A 24107-nucleotide genomic window follows, 5' to 3' on the forward strand; every position below is an offset into this window, starting at 1 on the left:
ATAAGTGGCGCTCCCCCACCACTTTGTCCACATTGCGCCCAGGTAGTAACTGTGCCCCGCTTCCTGACGGAATGCCCATTTTTTAACTGTTTAGGTTTCCGCTTGGGTTTGCCATCTGAATTATCGGCCGTTTTGACAAGTCAAGCAATATGGCGAAAGCCATCTAATTTTTAGTTTTGGAGTTCCATTTCTGTATGGTGTTTTTAGTAGCCCTTTCTCCATGTCCCTGTTTACAGCTTTCTTCTCTTCTGTCAACTGGGACTGACGTTTAGCCCTTTTTAACTCATATCTGTTTTCGTTTTCTATAGTTTTGACGTAGGCGCGTGTGACCCCAGTTGTTTTTTGCGCCCTAAAACAAAACAAAACCAACAAAACAAAACACGCTTAGAAGAAAGATTAAGGAATGGCAAACCTACGTTTCTACCATTTGTAGACTTAGAGAAAGCTTTTGACAATGTTGATTGGAATACTCTCTTTCAAATTTTGAAAGTGGCAGGGGTAAAATACAGGGAGCGAAAGGCTATTACAATTTGTACAGAAAGCAGATGGCAGTCATGAGAGTTGAGGGGTATGAAAGGGAAGCAGTGGTTGGGAAGGGAGTGAGACAGGGTTGTAGCCTATCCCCGATGCTATTCAGTCTGTATATTGAGCAAGCAATAAAGGAAACAAAAGAAAAGTTCGGAGTAGGTATTAAAATCCATGGAGAAGAAATAAAAACTTTGAGGTTCGCTGACGACATTGTAATTCTGTCAGAGACAGCAAAGGACTTGGAAGAGCAGTTGAACGGAATGGACAGTGTCTTGAAAGGAGGGTATAACATAAACATCAACAAAAGCAAAACGAGGATAATGGAATGTAGTCGAATTAAGTCGGGTGATGCTGAGGGAATTAGATTAGGAAATGAGGCACTTAAAGTAGTAAAGGAGTTTTGCTATTTGGGGAGCAAAATAATTTATGATGGTCGAAGTAGAGAAGATATAAAATGTAGACTGGCAATGGGAAGGAAAGCGTTTCTGAAGAAGAGAAATTTGTTAACATCGAGTATAGATTTAAGTGTCAGGAAGTCCTTTCTGAAAGTATTTGTATGGAGTGTAGCCATGTATGAAAGTGAAACATGGACGATAAATAGTTTGGACAAGAAGAGAATAGAAGCTTTCGAAATGTGGTGCTACAGAAGAATGCTGAAGATTAGATGGGTCGATCACATAACTAATGATGAAGTATTGAATAGAATTGGGGAGAAAAGGAGTATGTGGCACAACTTGACAAAAAGAAGGGACCGGTTAGTAGGACATGTTCTGAGGCATCAAGGGATCACCAATTTAGTATTGGAGGGCAGCGTGGAGGGTAAAAATAGTAGAGGGAGACCAAGAGATGAATACACTAAGCAGATTCAGAAGGAGGTGGGTTGCAGTAAGTACTGGGAGATGAAGAAACTTGCACAGAATAGGGTAGCATGGAGAGTTGCATCAAACCAGTCTCAGGACTGAAGACCACAACAACAACAACATCTATTTTTGGTTCACATTGATTGACAGTAGTCCCAAGACGATTACTTCCGGCATCTACCGACAACTACCGACCAGCGACAGTACATTACAAAAACCTGTTATAAATAACTTTATTTGATGTGACTAGGTTGTGAGGGCAATGAGCGTGATGACCGCTGCAGGGCGACAATAGGCAACAGAAGCAGCTATCACGTGCACTGCTAACGAGTTTTGATTTGTAATGATTATCTGCTATGGTAGAAAGTGCTCACGAAAGTAAAAAGAGTTCTTGGATGTCCTTTACAGTATGCTAATGTTCGAATGCAGTTCTTTCGAGGGGCGTTCAATAAGTAAGGCATCATTTTTTTCACGGCCAGTTTCGGTTCAAAAAATGCGGAATTTGTTGTGGAACATCGTGGAATATTCCCGCTTCAGCCCTTATAGTTTCACGAAGTTCCGATAGGCGGCAGCGCCGCACGTAACCTTCAAAATGGCGTCTGTAGAGGAGGTGCTTTCCAAGCAGAAAGCAGTCGTTGAGATTCTTTCGGTGGAAAATCAGAGCATCGCAGATATTCATAGACGCTTGCAGTATGTCTATGGAGACCTGGCAGTCAACAAAAGCACGCTGAGTCGTTGGGTGAGGCGTCTGTCATCATCGCAACAAGGTCGCACAAACCTCTTTGATCTCCGGCGTTCCGGCCGGCCGCACACAGCTGAGACTCCGGCAATGTTGGAACGTGCGGACACTCTCGTTCGAGGTGATCGACGGATCACAATCAAACACCTCGCTTCACAACTGGAGGTCTCTGTTGGCAGTGGTGACACAACCGAGAGGAGCTCACAAAATGTCATTGGACTGTCTTCCTCATCCACCCTACAGCCTGGGTCTCGAACCTTATGATTCCATCTGCTCGGCCTAATGAGGATGCACTCCGCGGGAAGCAGTGCGTGGATGATGGGGTGGTTACTGATGCAGCAGGACATTGGCTCCAACGTCAGCCAGTAGAGTTCCTCCCAGTAAGGTGGCGTCAGGCTGTTTCATTGAACGAAGATTATTTTGAAAAATAGGGTCTTGTGGCAAAAAGAGTGAGAAATAATATGGTGTATTACAATTCTGAAAAAATAAGCCTGTTTTCAGAAAAAGAATGTGTTGCAGTACTTACTGAATGCCCTTCGTATTTGTAGCAATGCTCGTAATATCAGTTTAAACCTCTTATAATAGAATTACGATACTGTTAGCAAACATTGGCAGTAATTGCGACCACATGAAGATTTATAGCTTCTGGCGACTTATGGTGATTACAAATACGGTGAAAACTGTTGTTTATCAGAATTCTACGGAATTCACACAGCATTTCCTTCTACCTACATATATTAATTTCATTACACATCTCTAAATCTTTAGTTTCGCAGTTGCAACTGAAGTATCAGTAAGATAACGGAGCAGCACATCTGAGGGACTGGTCGGTTATAAGTACGGGATTCTGGGGGTGTAAGTATAGCACTGGTGACAATGATAAGAACAGGAGGGACCAGTGTGAGAACTGCGTTGTGAGGCAGTAATTTCAAATTGAAAATATTGAATTTGTTATAACTTTACATAAATGGAATTTTATAGACCGATCTTGTGGTGAGTGCTCACTTCTTGGGCCGCAGTGATTCTTCGAGCCGTTGGCCGCGGGTATTATACCCGTGCGCTAAACAGTGTACTAATCACACACACTGTAAGGTGACCCTTTGCTTACTGTTGGAATTCTGTAGACTTCGTGCCGCTACGGAATGTTTACGCTTGTTCTACATCTGCATCCATATACATAATCCACATAAATGACTTAGTTGACAACATCGGTAGCTCCGTGAGGCTATTTGCAGATGACACGGTTGTCTACAAGAAAGTAGCAACATCAGAAGACTCGTACGTACTCCAGGAGGACCTGCAGAGGATTAATGCATGGTGCGACAGCTGGCAGCTTTCCTTAAACGTAGATAAATGTAATATAATGCGCATACATAGGGGCAGAAATCCATTCCAGTACGATTATGCCATAGGTGGTAAATCATTGGAAGCGGTAACGACCGTAAAATACTTAGGAGTTACTATCCGGAGCGATCTGAAGTGGAATGATCACATAAAACAAATAGTGGGAAAAGCAGGCGCCAGGTTGAGATTCATAGGAAGAATTCTAAGAAAATGTGACTCATCGACGAAAGAAGTAGCTTACAAAACGCTTGTTCGTCCGATTCTTGAGTATTGCTCATCAGTATGGGACCCTTACCAGGTTGGATTAATAGAAGAGATAGACATGATCCAGCGAAAAGCAGCGCGATTCGTCATGGGGACATTTAGTCAGCGCGAGAGCGTTACGGAGATGCTGAACAAGCTCCAGTGGCGGACACTTCAAGAAAGGCGTTACGCAATACGGAGAGGTTTATTATCGAAATTACGAGAGAGCACATTCCGGGAAGAGATGGGCAACATATTACTACCGCCCACATATATCTCGCGTAATGATCACAACGAAAAGATCCGAGAAATTAGAGCAAATACGGAGACTTACAAGCAGTCGTTCTTCCCACGCACAATTCGTGAATGGAACAGGGAAGGGGGGATCAGATAGTGGTACAATAAGTACCCTCCGCCACACACCGTAAGGTGGCTCGCGGAGTACAGATGTAGATGTAGATGTAGACTGATGACCATAGATGTTAAGTCCCATAGTGCTCAGAGCCATTTGAACATACTCCACAAGCCACCGTGTCGTGCGTAGCGGAGGATACTTTCTACCATTACTTGTCTTTTTTCTCGTGTTACAGTCGCAAACAGAGTGAGGGAAAAACGTCCATATATGCCTCCCTAAGAGCCGTAATCTCTCCAATCTTATCTTCATGGTCCATACACTAAATGTACGTTGGCGGAAGTAGAACCGAATTGCAGATAGCATGAAATAGTAGTTCTCCATATTTTCTTAATAGTGGTCCTCGAAGAGAACGTCGCCTTCCCTTCACCGATTCCCATTTGACTTCCAGAAGAAGCTCTGTAACGCTTGCTTGTTGTTCGAACCTACCGGTAACAAATCTAGCAGCCCAGCCCTGAATTTCTTCGATGTCTTCCTTCAATCCGACCTGATGCGGATCCCAAACACTCGAACAGTACTCAACAGCGGGTCGCACCAGTCTCCTGTATGCGGTCTCTTTTACAGATGAACAGCCTTTCCTAAAATTCTCCTAGTAAACCGAAGTATACCTCTCGCCTTTCATACTACAATCCTTATATGCTCATTCCATTTCATATTGCTTCGCGACATTACACCTAGATATTTAGTCGACGTGTCTCAAGCAGCAGACAGCTAATGCTGTGCTCCAACATTATGGGTTTGTTTTTCCTACTCATCTGCATTAACTTAAAGTTTTCTACATTTAAAAGGTAGCTATCATTCTTCACATCAGCTAGAAATTTTGTCACTCAACGACATCTTCCCATACATCACAGCATCATCGGTAAACAGTTGCTTTCCACGCTGTTCGCCACATCATTTATGTATATAGAAAATAACAGCGATCCTATCATACTTCCATGGGGCATTCCTGACGAGACACTTGACTTTGATGAATACTCGCCGTCGTGGACAACGTACTGGGTTCTGTTACTTAAGAGGTCTTTGAGTCACTCACGCACCTGGCAACCTGTACCGTATGCTTGTATCTAGGTTAATAGTCGAAAGTATGGCACCGTGTCATATGCTTTATGAGAATCTAAGAATATGGAATCCGCAGTTACCCTTGTTCCATGGTTCGTAGAAGCTCATGTGGGAAAAGGGCAAACAGAGTTTGCACAAACGATGTTTACTAAAACCGTGTTAGTTTGTGGACAGAAGATTTTCCTTGTCAAAGAAATTTATTATATTCGAACTGAGAATATGTTCAAGATAGTGCAGCAAACCGATGTTAAGAGTATTGGTATGTAGCTCCGCGGGTCCGTTTAGTTGCCCTTCTTATACACGGGAGTCACGTGCGCTTTTTTCCAGTCGCTCGGGACTTTCGGCTGGACGAGAGAGTCGCGATAATGTAGGTAAGGAACAAATGGTATAGAGCACTCTTTGTAAAACCGAATTGGGATTCCACCAGCACCTGGCGACTTACTAGTTTTGAACTCTTTCAGTTGCTTCTCGACACCAGATATGACTATTACTATTTCGTCCTTGCGGGAGTCCTTGCGATGGTCAAACGACGGTATGGTTGTACCATTCTCCCGCGTGAACGATTTCTTAAATGCGAAGTTTAAAGCTTCGGCTTTACTTTTCCAAATGTCCCAGTTTTAGGTGCGTAACTATACTGTGTGCACCGTAGCAATAAACAGCCACTGCGAAAATGGTGTTTATTCGTGTGCGTTTTTGTAATCGTGGTTACTATTATGATACAGGAAAAGGGCGGAGAGGCTAATAATAAGTCGACTTCAGTGTTATTGCACCTACGGGTGAGGGAGCTTCGCTCGGCTCATTTGGAATTAGCCCGCAATCTGGGGTGATACTATATACGCAACCGACTTGAAAGCATTCACTGTGCGAAGCGATTTCGTGTCACCATTGTGCTTGTTTACCGTAACTTCACCGCGTGTTTCAGATAATGACCAGGTATAATAATGTCGTGGTCGAGCAGCGCCTGTGCCTTCTAGCGAGTCGCTATCACCTTCCGAGTCACTCCTTCACCGCATTGATTACCTGTTCTATTCTTATACACTGCTAAGCGAAAGACATTATGACAACTCCGTAACGTGATGTTGGACGCCGCCTGGCGTCGTTGCGAGCACGTGAAGCGTTAACAGAAGTATGTAAACGGAGCAAACAGGGGACCGCCCTAGCAGAGATACGGGCTGCAAATGGGGAATCCATTAACATAAGCAACTTTGACAAAGGGTAGATTATTGTTACGCAGAGCCTGTGAACGAGCATCTCGGAAATGGCGAAGCTGGTCGAACGTTCACGTGCTACGTTGGTGAGAATCAATAGATAGAGGTAGAAAAAAAATGGTTCAAATGGCTCTGAGAACTATGGTACTTAACTTCTGAGGTCATCAGTCCCTTAGAACTTAGAACTACTTAAACCTAACTAACCTAAGGACATCACACACATCCATGCCCGAGGCGGGGTTCGAACCTGCGACCGTAGCAGCAGCGCGCCGCCGGACTGAAGCGCCTAGAACCGCTCGGCCACACCGACCGGCATAGAGGTAGAAGGACATTAAAACTACGACTAGGCCGTGAAGGATGGACGTCCACGAATCTTCACAGAACGTAGAGTTCGGAGGCTTGTCTGCTCTGTAGAGTAGTATAGATGGTGATCTTGGCAGCACAATGCTGCTGACCCTCAAGTATTTCGGCGTACACGGGTCATCGTACATTGTTGAACATAGCTTTGAACATTGAGCCCCACTGCAGACCACCCCTACATGTTCACATGTTGACGCAACAACATCCTCACTTACGATTGCAGTGGGCACGGGACCATCGGGTTACGACAGCTGACCAATGGAAACGTGTCGGCTCCTCGGTGAATCACATTTTTGCAACACTAGCTCAGTGGTCGTTTCCAAAGCCGCCGTCATCGAGGTGAACGGCGGCTCGAAACGTGTAGCGCGCCGCAGACGCAGGCTGGTGGGAGCAGTATTATGCTAAGGGCCACACACTTCTGCGCTTGCGTGGGACCTGTGGTAGTAATCGAAGACACGCTGACAGCTGTGAACTTCCAGCATCCCTTCATGCTTGATGTCCTCCCTGATGTCATCTTTCAACAGTATAATCGTCCGTATCTTGAAGCCAGAACCGTGCTACAGTGGTTTGATGAGCATTATAGTGAACTCACGTTGATGACTCGGCAACCAAATTTGCCTGAGGTAAATCTCATGGAAGCTCTCTGGGTCTCTACTGGGCGTCGTCATCGCGTACGCAAATCTCCAGCCCGTTATTTACGAGAATTACATGACATGTGCGTAGATATCTAATGCTGCATACCTCCACGAACCTGCCAAAAAACTGTTGGACCCCTGATACGCAGAGTTAGTGACGTATTTCGTTCCAAATACGGACAACAAGCTATTAAGCAGATGTTCACAATGTTTTGGTACGTCAGTGTATTATCTACAAGATGGTTGTCGTGGGAGAAAGAGGGCAGTATCGTCACAGAACGCAATGTACTAAGAACCGATAGCAAGCTTTCGCTCCCAGAATGCTCTGCAAAACGGCCACCATCAAGTGTGTGATTAGTACCCTCGCTGAGCGCAAAAAATAAATAAAAAATAAAATAAATCTCTAAAATAGTCTTCAGAGGAAAAACTGTGCTAACTGCAAGATGTCTCCCGTAGATAAGAAAGAGACGCTAGTGAACATTTTTATACTTCGACCAAGACCTCTCAAAACACAATTTTTAGCAAAAGCAAACAGCAGCAGCGAAAGCGGCCTTTGTGTTACTAGCAACTTACTTCAAGTAGAACCCACATTCACGCCGTTGTTTAAGGATAGGTTGCCGATCCAGTTCCCAGTGACGACGTACACTGAGGTGACAAGAGTCTTGAGTTAACTCCTAATACCGTGTTGGACCCCTTTTGCCTTGAGTATTGACGTGTCATAGACTCAACAAGTCGTTGGAAGTCCCCTGCAGAAATAATGAGTCATCTACCTCCATACCCGTTCATAATTACGAAAATGATATCGGTGCAGGATTTTGTGCAGGAACTGACCTCTCGATGATGTCCCATACCTGTTCGATGGCACTCATGTCGGGCTATCTGGGTGACCAAATCATTCGCTCGAAATGTCCAGAATGTTCTTCAAAGCAATCGCAAACAGTTGTGGACAGGAGACATGGCGCATTGTCGTCCATAAGAATTCCATTTTTGTTTCGGAACGTGAAATCTACGAATAGCTGAAAATAGTCTCCAAGTAGCCGAACATAATCATTTTCAGACACAGTTCTGAACATGGGTGTCTTTCAGCAAACGTATGCAAGTTTCAAATGAGAAATGACACAGCCAGTCAGTTGCAAATAACTTTTTAATACACTGACTTAGGTTTCGACACCTCTAAGGACGTCTTCATCAGGATGAAAATTTAACTACCGTAAAGTTATGTTGCGAGAAAGCAACAGTCAAAGTTTCGAGCAGTCATGCTCAGGCCAAAAATTAAAAGTTAAAAGTGTTCCAGCCTTTGGTACGTATACGTACGACGATCATATCCGTGAGGACAGTGCGGCGAAATTTGGTGTTAAAGGGCTATGGCAGCAAACGACAGACTCGGGTGCCTTATGCTAACAGCACGACATTGTCGGCAGCGCTCTTCTGCGCTACTGACCATTTGGACTCGAGACGACTGGTCAGAAGAGTTCCGGTTTCAGTCGGTAAGAGCTCGAACCCTAACATCAGCTCTTACCAACTAAAATCGGAAATCTTCTGACCACATCGCCGTTTTCCAGTCGTCTCTGGTCCAACAGATATGGTCACGAGCCCAGCAGAGTGCTGCAGGCAATGTCGTGTTGTTAGCATAAGGCACCCGAGTCGGTCCTTTGCTACCACACCCCTTTAACACCAAATTTCGCCGCACTGTCATGACGGATACGATCGTCGTACGTCCCACGTTCATTTCTGAGTTTATTGCACGCAATGCTGCTTGTCTGTTAGCACTGAGAACTCCACGCAAACGCTGCTGCTCTAGATCGTTGCCGGCCGCTGCGACCGAGCGGTTCTAGGCGCTCCAGTCCGGAACCGCGCTGCTGCTACGGCCGCAGGTTCGAATCATGCCTTGGGCATGGGTGTGTGTGATGTCCTTAGGTTAGTTAGTTTTAAGTAGTTCTAAGTCTAGGGGTCATGACCTCAGATGTTCAGACCCATAGTGCTTAGAGCTATTTGAACCATTTTCTAGATCGTAAGTGAAAGCCGTCGGCCAGTGCGATGACTGTGGAGACAAGTAATGCCTGAAATTTGGTATTCTTGGCATACTCTGGACACTGTGGATCTCGGAATATGGAATTTCCTAACGATTTTCGAAATGGAACGTCCCAAGCGTCTAGCTCCACCTACCATTCCCGTTGTGCGGCCACAATCACATTGGTAACCGCTTCTCCTGAATCATCTGAGTACAAATGACAACTCCGCCAATGCACTGACCTTTTATACCTGGTGTACACGATACGAAAGCCATCTGTGTATCTACATATCGCTATGCCACGAGTTTCGTCACCTGGGTGTAAATTTCGTTTATCAGGATTTGGCCAGTCGAGGAAGAACGGGCAATGGAACGAGCCAATACCCTGTCTCGTAATGTGGGAGTTCTAATGTCCCTCCATTGGCCACTATAAAAATTATTAAGTATTCCTGATAAGAGCAAAAACAACAAAGAGACAGGCAGCCTCGATACTTTCCACTGCAAAATCGATTGTAACAACTGTTCCCTACTCTTACCACGTCCTCCTTTCTTTTTAAATAAATCTGTCCTTCGGTGTTACTTTCGAATATGAAAATTGAAATTGACGTTTTTATAAAAAATAAAATATATAGTGCTGTGGATCTTAATTACTGTCTTCTTGGCTGAAAAAGAGTAAATTATTAATTTTGCAGTAATGCGTGGCGTCTCCGGAGTGCAATCGGGCGCACCCAAGGTTAAAGTTCTTCTTAGCAGCCAGCGTGAGAAACAGCTTTCCAAGATTTACCTCGTAATGTAGCTCTGAAAAATTCTTGACGCTGTTATTGAAGAGCAAGTCAGACGGATACGATTCTGAACAACTGTGATAATCTGTGTCGGTAGGGCAAGTTCCACAAATTTTCGCTTTTCACAAAAGAGAATCTGTTCATTCCAAAAGTTAATGATACTAAACAGGGATCGCACAGTCGTAAGTCTTCTGCTTGCTTCCACTTTGCATCGTAATCGCTAGGAGAGAAAAGATGAGCATAATATTCACTTCAGAAATGAGAAAAATTTTACCTTTTAGGGTAACAATTATTATTTCATAAAAACGTTCTTCTCATTGCTCAACTATTCTTGCAAGAGCAGACAGGGTGTTACAAGAAGGTACGGCCAAACTTTCAGGAAACATTCCTCACACACAAAGAAAGAAAATATGTTATGTGGACATGTGTCCGGAAACGCTTACTTTCCATTTTAGAGCTCATTTTATTACTTCACTTCAAATCACATTAATCATGGAATGGAAACACACAGCAACAGAACGTACCAGCGTGACTTCAAACACTTTGTTACAGGAAATGTTCAAAATGTCCTCCGTTAGCGAGGATACATGCATCCACCCTCCGTCGCATGGAATCCCTGATGCGCTGATGCAGCCCTGGAGAATGGCATATTGTATCACAGCCGTCCACAATACTAGCACGAAGAGTCTCTACATTTGGTACCGGGGTTGCGTAGACAAGAGCTTTCAAATGCCCCCATAAATGAAAGTCAAGAGGGTTGAGGTCAGGAGAGCGTGGAGGCCATGGAATTGGTCCGCCTCTACCAATCTGTTGTTCAGAAGCGTACGAACACTTCGACTGAAATGTGCAGGAGCTCCATCGTTGTGTCGTACTTGTAAAGGCACATGTTCTAACAGCACAGGTAGAGTATCCCGTATGAAATCATGATAATGTGCTCCATTCAGCGTAGGTGGAAGAACATGGGGCCTAATCAAGACATCACCAACAATGCCTGCCCAAACGTTCACAGAAAATCTGTGTTGATGACGTGATTGCACAATTGCGTGCGGATTCTCGTCAGCCCACACATGTTGATTGTGAAAATTTACAATTTCATCACGTTGGAATGAAGCCTCATCCGTAAAGAGAACATTTGCACTGAAATGGGGATTGACACATTGTTGGATGAACCATTCGCAGAAGTGTATCCGTGGAGGCCAATCAGCTGCTGATAGTGCCTGCACACGCTGTACATGGTACGGAAACAACTGGTTCTCCCGTAACACTTTCCATTCATTGACGTGGGCAACGTTACCTTGTACAGCAGCAACTTCTCTGACGCTGACATTAGGGTTATCGTCAACTGCACGAAGAATTGCCTCGTCCATTGCAGGTGTCCTCGTCGTCCTAGGTCTTCCCCAGTCGCGAGTCATAGGCTGGAATGTTCCGTGCTCCCTAAGACGCCGATCAATTGCTTCGAACGTCTTCCTGTCCGGGACACCTTCGTTCTGGAAATCTGTCTCGATAGAAACGTACCGCGCCACGGCTATTGTCCCGTGCTAATCCATACATTAAATGTGCATCTGCCAACTCCGCATTTGTAAACATTGCACTGACTGCAAAACCACGTTCGTGATGAACACTAACCTGTTGATGCTACGTACTGATGTGCTGGATGCTAGTACTGTAGAGCAATGAGTCGCATGTCAACACAAGCACCGAAGTCAACATTACCTTCCTTCAATTGGGCCAACTGGCGGTGAATCGAGGAAGTACAGTACATACTGACGAAACTAAAATGAGCTCTAACATGGAAATTAAGCGTTTCCGGACACATGTCCACATAACATCTTTTCTTTATTTGTGTGAGGAATGTTTCCTGAAAGTTTGGCCGTACCTTTTTGTAACACCCTGTATATTGACAAAAATTAATATTTTCTGATATCTCGCAGTAATTGCGGCTGTCGTTTCTTTTTTTTACAATAGAAGGACACCTCCTTCGAAAATACGTCCTTCCGTAGTCAGGTCTACTATCAGGGAAAAAGACTCATTCGTAAAGTCACGGAATACACAAGTTTGGTAAAAGGCACGCAAGGCTAACAGGCCAACGATGTTATTTACAATGTTGTGCTATCGAAGGCGAAAGCGATAATTCACGTTATTTATAACTGAGAGTTTTTCCGTTGCTCATGTTTTTTCATGTTCCTCAAAACATTTAAGTCTACCAAACAGACCCTTTTACAGTATTTTACTGTTAAATAAACTGACTATTATTATTGGAAAATGTCTTTCGAGCTGTCGCAGCACTCAGTATTTAGTCTGCATTAAACATTATGAAATGATACTATGGAGTATGTAACACAGTTAATTACGATCAGATGTCTAAGCTCTATAACGTCTTGCGATGGATAAGCTGTGTCCTGTGGTTGATTTTGTGAGAACGTCGCCTCAGTTGCGATTGCTGACGTATTTCTATGAGAGATGAATCAGCACGAATCCTATTTAAATGATAGTTTATGCTTACTATGCCCAGTCACCGTGATGGTCCTGCAGACGGCAGGACGTTTCTGATTGGCTATAACGAGGGCTCATAAAAGCCGCCGCTCCAAGTGTGCGGCGCTGAGTTTTCATCGACCGCTGGTCCGCCACGCCGCGTCGCTGCTTCTCAACCGAGACACGTCCAGCTTTAGTAAGTCTCCCAGCTCTGCCAATTATTGAACGTTTCCCGGTGCAAACACCTGTAATGCTACTGCTGCTACTGTCGCAGGTTCGAATCCTGCCTCGGGCATGAACGTGTGTGATGTACTTAGGTTAGTTAGGTTTAAGTAGTTATAAGTCTATGGGACAGATGACCTCAGAAGTTAAGTCCCATAGTGCATAGAGCCATTTGAGCCACACATTTTGCATATGCAAGGCACACATCACTTGCCTCCCTTAGATTAACTGACGACCATTGCGTCATGAAGGGCATCTGAAAGCAAAGTTAACATAAATTTACCAAATGACGGAAACCTTCTGACTCCGTATTACAGGATAAAAACGAGGAAGCAGAGACGGTAAAACACCGTTCCACCAACTAAAATTTGTTGACACAACTACGCAAACAAACTTGCTTTAAACTGCTATGTTACATAGAACACGTTCACCTTACTAAACTAGAAACGTGTAAAAGATATACATAAACAAAATGAAATCTACAGTGTGCTCATGCATTGTAGCCTGAATATTTTAAGCAGGCTTGTATGATGTAACACATTTTTATGTCGTTAGTTCCTAAAAATGTTGTGATCCTACCTTTAGATTAAATTATAGGTATTATTTTGTTCGTTGCATTCGGTTTTTAGTGCATGGTAATTTTATGGATTGACTCACGAACAGCTTAGGGGTTCACGTCACACTCGAGCCCAAGTAAATGTGGACCTAATTGAACAGTTTACGCTTCAAATGCATTAGTACTAACTAGGTCGGCATGTCATACTGTACTTCGGAGTCATTATTACTGTAACATTTTTGCTTCTGTTCTCATACACTTTGATCTGTGTCAGCTTTCGCTATCAATTGTGACATACCATGTATATTGTATGTAGCATTTTTGTATCATTTCTCCAGATTATTCGCGATTACACAGGCGTTACACAATTTCTACTACAGGTTTCTAGAGGTCGTAGAGGGAATGTAGTAGGTAAGGCTTTTTTATAAGGAACCTAGTCTGGAAATGTACCGTTTTCATATAAAATAAGTCTGAAGATCGGACCACTCTAAAATCTCCCGCTTCAATCTACGCACACAATCTGAGAAGAGGGGCCGGCCGCTGTGGCCGAGCGGTTCTAGGCGCTTCAGTCTGGAACCGCACGACCGCTGCGGTCGCAGGTTCGAATCCTGCTGCGGGCATGGATATGTGTGATGTACTTAGGTTAGTTAGGTTCAAGTAGTTCTAAGTCTAGGGGACTGATGACCTCAGATGTTTAAGTCTCATAGTGCTTAGAGCCATTTGAACCATTTGTACAGACACAGCTTAGCTGGCGAATAAGGAGTGCGTACACAGTAGCGGCTACGATTAGTACTCACATAGTGTCGATAGTAAAGACAACGACTCAAGTACACGTTCGACCATCCTGATTTAGGTTGTCCGTAGTTTCCCTACAAGGCTCTAGGCCGGTCGTCGGCGAACTCATTAGTCGTCTGAGTCAAATATCAACAGTATGGTTCAAATGGGTCTGAGCACTATGGGACTCAACATCTGTGGTCATCAGTCCCCTAGAACTTAGAACTACTTAAACCTAACTAACCTAAGGACATCACACACATCCATGCCCGAGGCAGGATTCGAACCTGCGACCGTAGCGGTCACGCGGTTCCAGACTGACGCACCTAGAACCGCACGGCCACACCGGCCGGCAATATCAACAGTACTACGAATGAAATTTATTTTCGGAACCAAAATTTTTAAACTCAAATTACAGTGACGGAAAAAGAAATCGCAGCACTAAGCACAAGTTGTAAGACATAAACGGAAGTTGGTGAGCGTGTTTGTACATCTGAAAGATGATGTCTATTCAGATTTTCAGCCAGTCGTATGAGAGTGGCGCTCTTAGCGCCACTATGAGGATGCGTTTCAGGTCTGCTTTAAACACGCGCTGTAACGGTCGTGGGACTAGACGCGGCAGATTGATGTTTGTTAAGAATGCCGCTAAGGCGACAAAGACGCCACCATCAATAGTTCACTGAGTTGGAAAGAGGTCATATAATAGGGCTACGAGAAGCTGGGTGTTCCTTCTACGATAATGCATGAAGATAGGGCGAAAATGTACCCACTGTACATTGTGGTGTCACCGCCAGACACCACACTTGCTAGGTGGTAGCCTTTAAATCGGCCGCGGTCCGTTAGTATACGTCGGACCCGCGTGTCGCCACTGTCAGTGATTGCAGACCGAGCGCCACCACACGGCAGGTCTAGAGAGACTTACTAGCACGCGCCCCAGTTGTACAGCCGACGTTCATAGCAATGGTTCACTGACAAATACGCTCTCATTTGCCGAGACGATAGTTAGCATAGCCTTCAGCTACTTCACTTGCTACGACCTAGCAAGGCGCCATAGCATTTGATAATTAATATTGTGAAGCATATACAGTAACGAGAGATGTTCTACAATTGTGGATTAAAGTTAAGTATTACATCAACCACATACTTTATTTGCTACTAACAATTCCCTTAACTGTTCTAGACCTCACGCCAGTCTGCGTGAGCTAAACGCGTGCCTTTCGGCTACCTCACAGTGGCTTGGCTGTCTGGCCAAGTCACTACATACATGACCGCTGGCAGCGGTTTCCACAAGAGTGTACGGTCTCAAGAAGACAGTGCTCCGGACAGCCATGTGGCACTACCCAAAGGGACGACCATTGTGTTCGCTACGGGGCTCTGACGCATCGTACTGCATCTGCAGCAGCAGTTTGAGCAGCAGCAGTTTGAGCAGCAGCAGTTGTCACCTCAGTGACACAACGAACTGTTTCAAATCGGTTAGTTCAGGGTCAGCTTTGAGCCAGACGCCCTGCAGCGTACCTGCCACTGGCCCCAAACCACTACTTCAGTGGTGTCGAGGGAGAGCTCATTGGAGAGCAGGCTAGAGGTCTGTTGTTTTCCTGATGAAAGCTGGTTCTGCCTCCGCGGCAGCGATGGCCGTGGGTTGGTGAGGAGCAGGACAGTTGGGGCCTGCAACCACCCTGTCTGCGCACTAGACTAAGGGTACATACGTCTGGAGTTTTGGTCTGCGGTGCAATTTCGTATGACACCAGGAGCACTTTCATGGTTATCCCCAGCATCTGAAATGCAGATTTGTACGTCAGTCTGGTGATTCGACTTGTTGTATTGCCACTCATGAATAGCAGTCCATTCGATGTTTTCCAAAAGGATAACGCTCGCCCACACACCGCTGTTGTAACCTAACATGCTCTAACTCCTGTCGACATGTTGTCCCGGTCTGGCTTAATCACCAGATCTGTCTCCAAGCAAACATCATCGGACGACAAAATCCAGAGTCATCCAGATACAGCATTAACTGACCCTGTACTGACCGGCCGCGTGGGACAGGCATGGAACATCATCCCACAAACGGACATCCGGCACCTGTACAACACAGTGCATGCACGTTTGCATGTTTGCATTCAACCTGGGCGTTACACCGCTTATCATTTATCAGTGGCTTACATTAACATGTGATCTTGCAACGTTAATCCCTTAAAAACGTTACCGAGACGCGACAAATGTATTCCCGAAATTTCATTACTCTACGTTAATTATCTTTTTGGTGTTGCGATTTATTTCGTCGTTGTATATAGAAAGGTACATTATTATTTTATTAAGTTAATTAGTTCACTGCTAAGCTGGCCTTTGCTAAAAACGCCCTCAATCTGACAGCGGTACATTTGCTGAGATCTACCCCTTCCTAGTCTCTTATTCACATTCGTATACTTGTTCGTCTATCTCCTTTCGTTGATCTTCTCTTTATTTCCAAACCATCTCAACATACCTTTCTAATTACTAAACACTACAGCTTCTCTCTCTGTGCCGGCCGGTGTGGCCGAGCGGTTCTAGGCACTTCAGTCTGGAACCGCGCGACCGCTACGGTCGCAGGTTCGAATCCTGTCTCGGGCATGGCTGTGTGTGATGTCCTTAGGTTAGTTAGGTTTAAGTAGTTCTAGGGGACTGATGACCTCAGATGTTAAGTCTCATAGTGTTCAGAGCCATTTGAACCATCTCTCGCTGCAAACGCTTAACTTAGTAAACCTCTCTTAAAGTTTTAAGCCTTAGTGAAACTGTTGATAGGTTGAATAAAACATCATACCATATGTAATATCGATATTATTTATTGATAAATTTAAATTGTAAGATATTCACAAAATAAATAATGGCAATGACTATCAAACACTAATGCGAACAATGGACTTGCATCTCATTGGAAAGTTTTTAATTTAAGGAACGATTAGAGGTTCTCACTAACAACATATATTCCCAGTTTACTCTTGGTAAGGCTCATGCTTCTAACCTCACTGCAAAATAGACCCGCCCAGCCGAAAACCGACTTCTGCGCATGGGCCACGAAGTTTTAGTGTCACTACGCGATCGACTGCACGTAATGTTTTGTGGAAGAGTCATACTCAAGGGGCCAAAGAGCCGCTATTTACGTACTACCGCACTAGGAAAATGCCAGGACCGTTCCTTTCAAAGGGCACAGTTCATTTCCTTTCCCATCTAATGATAATTAAATCAAGATCTTAAGCTGCCGACAGGCGTTGATATACATCAACGGGGACATTTGAAAATGTGTGCCCCGACCGTGACTCGAACCAGGGGTCTGCTTTTACATGGCAGACGCTCTATCCATCTGAGCCACCGAGGTGCGACTGCAGGGATTTATCCCTTGCACGCTCCCCCGTGAGACCCACATTCTCAACGTCCACACACTGCATTTGTAGTGCCCCTGCCCATTATACTCATTACTCGCGGCAGACAATCTTACCGAGACCCGTAAGAGTTCGGGCAATGCGTGTGCATCCGCACAGAAGGAGAAGGTCAATGGCCGGTTAGCCTAGCAAAGAAACATTAGATAACATGCAAACGTGAACATTAAACATGTAATGGATATGATTCAAAAGATGAAACTGTAACAAGCAAGAATCTACCAATAAGTAAATAAGCATTACTTTCAGAGTTCTAGATTCCTCAGGTATCGACGCAAATACGGTAGAAGAGGGATTAAGAAAGCACCCTTTTTGTATCACATACTTTTCTTCTCTTTAGTTTGAAATTTATAAACAAAGAGAAAGCTACATTTACGAGAGCAAATGTGTCATATTGCTGAATCAAATACTCATTTAAGAACAGAGAAACGTTTGAAAATGGCTTTCTGACTTTCGTTTTGCCGTAAGCACTGTAATATTTACCATTTAAAACAACTCTTACGTCCACACAACAGAAATAACGAACAGAACGTAACCCTAAGCAGTCTACATGTAAGCAACAGTCTGCTAATGTTTTGGGGTGCCTAACACGGCGGCACCATCTTCAAAACAAGGTAACCGTAAGTGTACAGCGCTTTTTTTTTTTTTTTTTTTTTTACTTTATTGTTATTTTAAAACCTGTACAACAGGTAGGCTGTCAGCAGCACACTACGCTGCTCTTCAGCCATAGAAGACACAAGCAGCAAAAACAGTGAGAAGACACATAAGTCACAGAGCGGTGGGCAATAAAACAGGAGACACATAGAGACAATCACGGAGCCGTTCACACTCGTCGATAATCCACACTGCTAGCTGATGAGACGACGCACAACCACTGAAGATGATGATGGCACTGGTGAACGATGGAGGGGACGGTGAACACTAAACACTAAACACTAAACACACAAAACACTGATGGCGGCGACCTCCGGCGCGCGAATGTGTGTACAGCGCCATCTCCCCTTACTTTTATATCCATGTGTTAGACCCGCAACACAAAGTACATCTTTGCACAGTACATGAAAACATAGAGAATAATAAGGTCTTTGTGTGTGTAGCTATTATCACTGAAATTTCGTGAATATGAATTGTAACTTCATGTATGTGTCATTCGTGGGTATTGTGCTGGCAAACGAAGTGCAAATAAAAAAGTGCACAGAATATATAAACTTCTGACAAGCCTGAACAGCACGGAAACTGATAAACAATCTCAACAGACACTCCAAGAAGCTGTCTTGTGACAGACAACTATGTAAATATCTACGAAAATAGTCATGTAACCTATATTTTATACTTTTATAGGAAGTAACTGTATTTTATATTGCAGGATAGCTTTTAAATGACAAATTGTCGAAAAGAGATTTGCCGTACATAAATGGCGAGCTTATAAAAATCATTGTGCAGCAGAAAACGGGGAAATATATAATATGTCATTCACTCCTTTCTGTCCCACACCAAGAGTGCGTGGTGGACACTGGAAGTCTTCTCTTCTTCTAGTGTAATAATTACGAGCTTCACTGATGATTCTGAACTGTGATTGTTGACAATTAAATTCATAATGGATTATACGAACTGCGCGGCGTTGTTAGTATGCCCAACTACTCAAAGAGTGGTTACAAGTAGTTCTAGAATGGATACCTCTGCGGTATCGGCCTCCACCCGGTCGGCCTCTCTTTAAAATTCGCGCGTTACCAACCACGTTTTCTACAGCCGCCACAGCGGGACAAGAGTGCAGCCACGAACGCTTGCGCCGCTACTAATGATAGGCAAGCAGCCTTTCTCCGTAACTCCAGGGCTCGTCTATATAAGTTCAAACATCGATGAACAGAGCCCATTTTATGTATTTGCCATTTCATAGCATTTACAGATTTCCGTAGCTATCAGGGCTCGTCTATAAGGAGTAGCCATTGTATTGAAAACTGATTGATTGTAAGCCTTTGCATCTGTATGTATTTCAACATTTAAATCTACTGTTAGCAACTGATTCTGCAACTACAGCAAACAAAGTTATTTATTACTTTTACTATTTGATATTAGATTTAGGATAAATTAATATCTGAATTACCTGTCCACTAATCACTTCTGTTCCTCGCTCCTGTACCCACTAAAGAACCACAAAGCGCACAAAGGAAGTTAAAACAACCACATTACCCTTACTACGCGATTCTGCGCAACTAACACTTTTTCCCTCGGAGATATAAGACATTTGAGAATGAAAATGGGAAAATTAATTCAAGTTCGTGATATTTACGTTTGTTATAATCTCGTGTTTTTCATGACATAAGAGCCGTAGGGTTAAGACATTTATGACCTGTATTATACGTGGTTTATGGTTAAAGTTATTATCAATATAATAATATCACATATAGTGACAGATCAATTATACGTCGCACAAGAGTGGCCTAATAATACCCCTGTGGTAAAGCTATAGTGATAATTCCCCTTTCTGAAAATGCTGTGTCGTTGTGCGATCTCCCTTGGTTTCTTAATGCACTACTGTTTTTCGACCTTTTACACGTCCGTGACGCTGTGAAAAGTATCGAAGGACGAAGTAGGTTTGGGTTTAACGTCTCGTCGACATCTAGGTCATTAGAGAGGGACAAGCAGCCTATCATCGAAGTCCATCAACTCATTGGGAGCGGACAAGAAATTCTCTAAAGATGCGATCTTGTGTTCTGAAAGCTAATATAGTGTAAGGGAACTGACATGATAATGATGTTACAGTTTCGTGTACTTAACAGGTACGTTTAATTAGGCTTCGTCACTTCCAGAGTAGGATTCATTTGAGTACATAAATGTTTGCAGCCGTTGCTTTCACTGCTCGGAACATTTGTGTATGTCGTTTCTATTGAGGCTGCGCAGGGGCTCCGCCGTTTTCGCCTTCCCGCTAAGCGCAAGATTACATCCCTAGTAAACTGACGACCTGTGCCACTGTGCCGATCTATTCTGATAAAATTTGTCACAACGTAGGAAGGCAATTACGGTAATTTAACTTAAGAAATACCAAAAACTAATACAATTCCTTTTCATTCTTATTTGGAAACTGTGGAGCTTTATCATCTTACGCTCCTGTACTCTTTACCAAGCGGGCTCTCAATTGAGGTATAGTTATTTTTCTGGAATTTTCTGTTGCGCTTTGCGCGCCGCAGTAGGTCTGTGTATTGTACGAAACGTGTCGGCAATGCGGTACTAGGAGCTGCACAATCGGAACAAAATTGTTCACGGTTTCCAAACACGATCGCGTAGTTCCGACCACTAAGTACTGTTCATAGTTTTACGTTTGTGAGACACACTGTCGTCGTTGCTACGCTTTGATAAACAGATATTTGTGACCACCTCTGTTCTGGATCAGTATTCTTTGTTTACAGGAGCGCGTCGTATCAGCTCCAGAGGTCATGGTCGGTTTCTGCTCGTTGTTGTTGTTGCTGCTGCGGTCTTCAGTCCAAAGACTGGTCGAACGCAGCACTCCACGTTATATTCTCCACAAGCCTCTTCGCCTCTGCATCTTTGCTGCAATGTGCATTTATTTGAATCTGGTTACCGTAGCCAATGCTCGGTGCGCCTCCACAAATCCCGCCTCCCACCCGGCAAGCCCTCACTCCCCCTTTCATCATAAAACTGACGAACCGTGATGTCTCAAGACGTGTTCCATCAACCGATCCCCTGTTTTAGTCAACTTGTACCTCAAATTTCTTTTCTCCGCCGTCTGATTCAGATACTCTCCATTAGTTATGTGATATATTTATCTACTCTTCAGCATCCGTCTGTCCCACTACATTTCAAAACCTTCTATTCTTTTCTTGCTTTTGCCAGTCAGCTTTTTATATCATCTCTTCTTCGGTGATATTTATTTTGCTGCCCAGACAGCAAAAGTAATCAACTACTCTTAATGTCTTATTTCCTAATTCCCTCACCATCGGCTAATTTAATTCGACCGCATTCCATAACCTTCTTTTACTTTCATAATTTTACAGTCTTTTTCCAGGAGTCTAAATCTGCCGTTCAACTGATCTCTCAAGTTCTTTGCAGTCTCCTACAGAACTGCAGTACCATGGGCAAACCTCCAAGTTTATTTTTTCTTCTTCCTGAAATTTAACACCCTTTATAAATTTTCCCATAGTTTCCATTACTTCTTGTTCAACAGACAGGTGTAATTGAATTTGAGATTAGCAATAACTCTCATTCACTTCTCGACTACTGTCACCCTATCATGTCCGTCGACGCTTGTAGCACCGGTTTCTACAAGATTTGTAGAGAACCTGTCCTCCCTGTATCTGGTTGCTGCTACCTTAAGAATTTTATAGTGTATGTTCCAGTCAGCATTGTTAAAAGTGTTCCGTAAATTTGCTACTCTACTGTAAAGACAGGTTTGTCTTTCTTTTTCTAATATCTTCCCAGAGATCAGTTTCTACATCTTTCAGCTTTTCTGTAAAGAATTCGTGTCAGTATATTGTGTAAACAGAAGAGTACACTTTTTCGCAATCTACGTACACACATTCGTACATGTGCTGCCGCTTGGAAATGAAATTACTCTGAAACTGATCATGCCTCAGCATGAAATAAAATATAATAATAAAGTTGAATCATGCGGTAACTTCTTCAGTCACGATATAGTGTTCCCAAAATGGACGAATTGTTTTTGGATGGAAAACGTGTTGTAGAGGTGACAAAAAATAACGATGTTAGTAAAGCATTTATCAGTAAACCTGTTTAAGCTTCACTCAAGTTAAATATGCTGTTGGATCACAAAATTACCGTATGTGAATAACGCATATTTGAGTTAATGAATTCTGTGCATTAGTATTGCACTATGCGGCGTACTCACTTGCTTCACACACGTTTATAGAAACTCACAAATATACTTCAGTTTCTCATAACTCAGATATGTAGAAAATGAATGTCGTGCAAAGCGAATAACTGTTACGAGATCCTAAGTAAGAAACTTGACAGGATGCAGTTTTGAAAAAGGAATTGTAACGGACTGTTGACTGTGCTCTGTTTCTGCGTAATTAGCCGTTTGTTTTAAAACCATGTATCTGAACATGTTTGTTTATAATATATTATTGTAGATGGTTACTTACTGTGTTTGATTATAAGTTTCACTTTTCAAGTTCGAAACTGTCATCGTCAACTTCAATGCAAGTTGCAAGGCCTGCAGATAGATGTTCTCCTAGTCGTAGTTGATTTCCTTAGGACATGGTTAAGCATTGGTTTCCCTTCAGAGTATTTCATGTCACCACCATTTCATCCTGATACACCCAGCTTTTATTCTTGTTCAGGCATCTTTCTGAATATCCAATTTAACAATTATGTTAACTCTCATTAGTTAAACAGGACACCCATCATTTATTAATATTTGACTAGTGTAAATATGACTAACGAAAGAATGCAGCAATCAGTCATTGTACCTTACATGTTTTTTCACCTTCATCGACTTTAATCGGCAATGCTTGTACTACAATGACAGATATTCGTGTTAACAATTGTGAAGCTAGGTGCTGTAAGGCCGGTGTTTTAGCTTAAAGTGACAATAAAATTATTCCATTAACATTTACGCCTTTTATGATAGAGAGAATTTCTACACACTTGTAATACACGTTCTACTCGGGTGGCAACATTCTAGGATCAAAACAAGACCTAATGTTACTCACGACATATGCTCAACATTACGTTCTTGCTGCTTTCTACACCTGAAGAGAGCCTCATAATAACCGCTATGAGCAGTAAGGCATGTTCTCCAAAGCCTCATGGTGGGCCGACGAATCTTTCGTTGATACCTGTGCGCTGTCTAACAGCTGCTGAGGCGTTATTAACGAAACGCTGTTTCACGCCGTTGATTTTGTTGTCCGATGCGATTTGCACCACATTTTTCGTTGGTTTCACTAGTAGGAAGATGTGGTGACTAATGAAAATTTGTGCAGTACCTGAAGTGGAACCCAGATTTCCTACTGATCGTAACCAGTCGTATTACCCAGTAGGCTAGTATATTTTTTGGAACCTCCTATCTCCCTCTGCAGCCTGTCTTAAACCTCTCCAAAAATACTTTCTATGGCTAGCTTCTCGCGCGATAGTCTGCAATGTTTTTTCTCCTGTTTCCCTTCTTTTATTTTTATTTGTTAACCATGATTCTTAAAATTAAATTTCTTCGTTCTTAAAATGAAAAAAGTTCCCTTCTTCGGGATTAGACCCTTATCACCCCAAGAGAGTCGTCGGGTCCTCGTTGAATTCCAGCTTCTATTCCTATTCAGTGCAAACCAACTTCTCAACTTGTTTTCTGCCACATTTTTGTCAGTCCACTGTTGCTGTTGCAGATTGGAATGGGTGAGATTAGTAAGTAGTGAGTGAAATCAGCCACCTACCAAGTATACCATCTGTTTTCGGTCCCTTAGAGCACATACAAATCCGACTAGCAAATGACGTTCAATTTTACGGTGGTAGAACTCGTTC

The 24107-nt window shown here is 43.3% G+C and overlaps 1 protein-coding gene across 3 annotated transcripts in view; it reads left to right on the top strand.

The window, feature by feature from the left end:
• LOC124622274 (probable cytochrome P450 6a13) overlaps positions 1-24107 on the top strand; it is a 229452-nt gene that overhangs the window by 106478 nt on the left and 98867 nt on the right. The window contains exon 1 of one of the 3 annotated variants that reach the window (XM_047147937.1): positions 12738-12852. The exons of the other annotated variants lie outside the window; for them this stretch is intronic. The gene's annotated coding sequence lies outside the window, so the exon portion shown is untranslated. Of the gene's footprint in view, positions 1-12737; positions 12853-24107 lie in introns of those variants that run through there. 3 annotated transcript variants of the gene reach the window in all.

Source organism: Schistocerca americana, chromosome 7 (assembly GCF_021461395.2).
Source record: "Schistocerca americana isolate TAMUIC-IGC-003095 chromosome 7, iqSchAmer2.1, whole genome shotgun sequence".
Taxonomy (NCBI): Eukaryota; Metazoa; Arthropoda; class Insecta; order Orthoptera; family Acrididae; genus Schistocerca; species Schistocerca americana.